This window comes from Salmo salar, chromosome ssa19, assembly GCF_905237065.1.
Source record: "Salmo salar chromosome ssa19, Ssal_v3.1, whole genome shotgun sequence".
Lineage (NCBI taxonomy): Eukaryota > Metazoa > Chordata > Actinopteri > Salmoniformes > Salmonidae > Salmo > Salmo salar.
The window spans coordinates 40,711,841-40,717,475 of NC_059460.1; positions in this window are offsets into that span (position 1 = coordinate 40,711,841).

The window sequence follows — 5,635 nt, forward strand, 5'->3', positions numbered from 1 at the left end:
CGCCTATGGACGACGTAGGAAGTGTCACGTTAGAGCAGAGATCCTTAGTAAACGATAGAGATGGCAAAGAAGTTCCAGAAATGGTCAGACAGGCCACTTCCTGTAAAGGAATCTCTCAGGTTTTGACCTGCCATTTGAGTTCTGTTATACTCACAGACACCATTCAAACAGTTTTAGAAACTTTAGGGTGTTTTCTATCCATATGTAATAAGTATATGCATATTCTAGTTACTGGGTAGGAGTGGTAACCAGATTAAATCGGGTATGTTTTTTATCCAGCCGTGTCAATACTGCCCCCTAGCCCTAACAGGTTAAGGTAACCTTCGGGTCAACTGGGGGCCCAAGGCTGGTTAGGAGACACCGCAATTATGATGAACTGAGAGAATATTAGGGTAGCACTGTAATTCATGAATCATATGCTGTCTGCCGTTGTTCTTACCTCTTTCCCTTTCTGTTTTCTACACCTCGCTCCCCGCCCTGTCTTTCTTCCTCGTTTTATAATATGTGCATTGAAGTACAGATTGAACTTGTATTTATAATATTACAATTATCAGAATTATAATGAATTGATGTATTTATAACACCTGGATAATGAACTTCTTTCAATAAAGCGTTTCATTCTCCACTGGTTGAAATGAAGTATCTCATTGAAATACTATCCTGTGTCCTCAGATTAAGGCAGATGAAGGGAGTTAGATATGCATAGATTTTCTTTCTGTATATATGAATTACAAATCAATCATGTTTCTAGTCTATTGCATAGTTACAATGTGTAATCATTGATGTCCCAGGAGCAGGAGTGGTAAACACTGTTGAAGTGTATAATTGTAATACATACATGCAGACACAGCATCATTCAAATAATGGAGTTTGAAATGACTGAAAAAGAATGTCTCGAGATTCATACCTGAACCGCACCTTTATTTGAAGATTACATGATCAGTGAATATATTCAATGTACAGGCTACAATGTGGGAACCTCATGCCTGGTAATAACTACAGTACATGTGTATATAGGACTTGCATCCTTGGCACAATAAAGTTATTATATTCTACTCTATCCATAGGCTTCATTAATGCCATTCAGACTTGAAGTTAATACAACAACTATGATAGCTGAGGTTCATAGCTACACATCCATAGGCATACAGTTATTTTTATCCTGCTGTTGCGTAATCGTACTGAAGGTAGCTAAGGAGTCAAGTGCAGGAGAGCAGAGATGTCAATGTAGCGTCTTTAATAGGCAAGTCCCAAAACGGTACAGGTACAAGGTCCATAAACGCCCGAGACAATGGAAAACACAGTTACTCACGGAAGGAGGAAAACAACGCTCCTACTATACTTAACACACAGAACACACGGGAATAAACTGAGAAAAGAAACCTCCACGAGCAACATGAAAATAACCCCGCACAAACCTAAGCGGGTAAACAGGGGTAAATATACACACAGAAATTAAAGCAAATGAAAACCAGGTGTGAATGAATCTAAGACAAAACCAACAGAAAAGGACAAATGGATCGGTGATGGCTAGTAGGCCGGTGACGCCGACTGCCGAGCACCGCCCGAACAAGGAGAGGAACCACCTTCGGTGGAAGTCGTGACACCTACACTACACAATAAGCAAGTAAATAGTTAGCTAGCTATGTTACTTCAGCTGCATTGTAAAGCAAGCTCACACAATTGTACATTCAATTTGCAGTAAATGCTTTAGCTAGCTAGATTCTTTACATCCACTGTTTCACAAGACAACAGCCTGGTTTGCTGGTTTCTCAGGAGTTCCTAAAACATTAAATAACACAAATTACAAATTGATTCTCCTAACACTAGCTAGCTGGCTAATGTTAGCTAGTCAGATAACTTGCTGAATAGCGATTTTCGTAAATGAACCTTATGGCAAAAAAATATGCACAAACATTTGTCTGTGTATTAATGCTTGTGTCCCACCCTAGTCAACAACCAGTGGAATCGCGTGGCGCGAAATACAAATACCTAAAAAATGCTACAACTTCAATTTCTCAAACATTTGACTATCAAACATTACACCATTTTAAAGACAAGACTCTCATTAATCTAACCACGTTGTCCGATTTCAAAAAGGCTTTACAGCAAAAGCAAAACATTAGATTATGTCAGGAGAGTACCCTGCCAAAATAATCACACAGCCATTTTCAAAGCAAGCATATATGTCACAAAAACCAAAACCACAGCTAAATGCAGCACTAACCTTTGATGATCTTCACCAGATGACACTCCTAGGACATTATGTTATCCTGTTAGGGCTAGGGGGCAGTATTTACACCGCCGGATAAAACAGGTACCCGATTTAATTTAACTAGAATATGCATATACTTATTACATATGGATAGAAAACACCCTAAAGTTTCTAAAACTGTTTGAATGGTGTCTGTGAGTATAACAGAACTCATTTGGCAGGCATAAATGTGAGAAGGTTTCATTCAGGAAGTGGCCTGTCTGACAAGGTGTCGTTCTTCTTGTCTCTGTTTATTGAAGAGTGAGGATCTTAGCTGTCCCGTGACACTTCCTACGGCTGCCATAGGGTCTCAGAAGGCGGTAAAAAGCTGAATCGTGGCTTTGCAGGCTCTGGCTGAAAAAAAAGTAGCGCGTTTGGGTAGTGGCTGGTTACAGTACTGTGAGACTCAGGCTCGTGCCCGCGTCGACCGAAAGCTTTGTTTACTTTCCTCTGTTTAGCTAAATGGACATTCCCGGTCGGATTATTATCGCTTTTTTACGAGAAAAATGGCATAAAAATTGATTTTAAACAGCGGTTGACATGCTTCGAAGTACGGTAATGGAATATTTAGATTTTTTTGTCACGAATTGCGCCATGCGCACGACCCTGATTTACCATTTCAGATAGTGTCTGGGACGCACGAACAAAACGCCGCTATTCGGATATAACGATGGATTATTTTGGACCAAACCAACATTTGTTATTGAAGTAGCAGTCCTGGGAGTGCATTCTGACGAAGACAACAAAAGGTAATCAAACTTTTATAATAGTAAATATGATTATGGTGAGTGCTAAACTTGCCAGGTGTCTAAATAGCTAGCCCGTGATGCCTGGGCTATGTACTTAGAATATTGCAAAATGTGCTTTCACCAAAAGCTATTTTAAAATCGGACATATCGAGTGCATAGAGGAGGTCTGTATCTATAATTCTTAAAATAATTGTTATGCTTTTTGTGAACGTTTATCGTGAGTAATTTAGTAAAATGTTAGCGAATTCCCCGGAAGTTTGCGGGGGGTATGCTAGTTCTGAACGTCACATGCTAATGTAAAAAGCTGGTTTTTGATATAAATATGAACTTGATTGAACAAAACATGCATGTATTGTATAACATAATGTCCTAGGGTTGTCATCTGATGAAGATCATCAAAGGTTAGTGCTGCACTTAGCTGTCTTCTGGGTTTTTGTGACATTATATGCTAGCTTGAAAAATGGGTGTCTGATTATTTCTGGCTTGGTACTCTGCTGACATAATCTAATGTTTTGCTTTCGTTGTAAAGCCTTTTTGAAATCGGACAGTGTGGTTAGATTAACGAGAGTCTTGTCTTTAAATAGCTGTAAAATAGTCATATGTTTGAGAAATTGAAGTAATAGGATTTTTAAGGTTTTGAAAATCGCGCCACAGGCTTCAACTGGCTGTTACGTAGGTGGGACGAATTCGTCCCGCCTAGCCCAGAGAGGTTATACAATACATGCATGTTTTGTTCAATCAAGTTCATATTTATATCAAAAACCAGCTTTTTACATTCGCATGTGATGTTCAGAACTAGCATACCCACCGCAAACTTCCGGTGAATTTACTAAATTACTCATGATAAACGTTCACAAAATAGATAACAATTATTTTAAGAATTATAGATACAGAACTCCTTTATGCAATCGCTATGTCCGATTTTAAAATTGCTTTTTGGCGAAAGCACATTTTGCAATATTCTGAGTACATACCTCGGCCATCACAGGCTAGCTAATTTGACACCCACCAAGTTTGAGGCTCACTAAACTCAGAATTACTATTAGAAAAATTGGATTACCTTTGCTGTTCTTCGTCAGAATGCACTCCCAGGACTTCTACTTCAACAACAAATGCTGTTTTGGTTCCAAATCCATAGTTATATTCAAATAGCTCCGTTTTGTTTGTGCGTTCAGGTCACTATCCGAAGGGTGACGCGCGAGCGCATTTTGTGACAAAAATATTCTAAATATTCCCTTACCGTACTTAGAAGCATGTCAAACGCTGTTTAAAATCAATTTTTATGCTATTTTTCTCATAAAATAGCGATAATATTCCAACTGGGCAACCTTGTATTCATTCAAAGGCTGAAAGAAAAAAATGGAGAATTCTCATGAACGCGCATCTCCAGTGTCACTGTCCCCAGGCTGACCACTCACAAATTCTCCTGCTGTTCTTCGCCCAGAGACAGCAGACACCCCATTACACTTTCTTTAGAGAGCCAATGGGAGCCTTAGAAAGTGTCATGTTACAGCAAAGATGCTGTATTTTCGATAGAGATGCAACAGAAGGACAACAAATTGTCAGACAGGGCACTTCCTGTATGGAATCTTCTCAGGTTTTGGCCTGCCATATGAGTTCTGTTATACTCACAGACACCATTCAAACAGTTTTAGAAACTTTAGAGTGTTTTCTATCCAAATCTACTTATTATATGCATATTCTAGTTTCTGTACAGGAGTAGTAACCAGATTAAATCGGGTACGTTTTTTATCCGGCCGTGCAAATACTGCACCCTAGCCCCAACAGGTTTTAACTAACATATTCCTCTCAATTGTAATTTTTTTGCTTGACACGTTATGACGTTATAACAACTTACATTTGGTTCCACTGTAATGTTTTGTCAGCCATCTTTGTTGAAGAACGCCAGAAGTTAAGGGTGGCGCGCGTCAAAAATTGTCATTGGAACCACTCGATATCAGGACTCTGGGTGAGCCAATCGCTATTCAGCCCTGGAGTGGGCCAACGCGGTGTGGAATGAGGTAGACTTGGCGAAGGACCACTACCCAGAGTTCACCCGATCACTATGTATAAAAACCTTGCGACTCAAATGCATAACGAGTGCTCTAACTCCCCCTTGTGGTGGTCTGGAGCAATGAAGTTGTGACGCTGGGTACCTCTAAGTCCCATGATGCAAGCTCGCAACTTTTAAAGGAGGAACCACTGTAGCCTGTCTTCTCTTGAAAGCTAGGTCTGCCTTCGAAGGCCTTTCTCAATAGCAAGGATATGCTCACTGAGTCTGTACATAGTCAAAGATTTACTTAATTTTAGGTCAGTCACAGTGGTCAGGTATTCTGCCACTGTGTACTCTCTGTTTAGGGCCAAGCAACATTCTAGCTTGCTCTGTTTTTTTGTAAATTATTTATAATGTGTCAAGTAATTATCGTTTTGTTTTCTCATGATTTGGTTGGGTCAAATTGTGTTGCTGTTCTGGGGCTCTGTGGGGTCTGTTTGTGTTTGTGAACAGAGCCCCAGGACCAGCTTGTTTAGGGGGCTCTTCTCCAGGTTAATTTCTCTGTAGGTGATGGCTTTTTTATGGAAGGTTTGTAGAATTAAACGGCTCTTTTCTGGATTTTGATAATGACCGGGTATC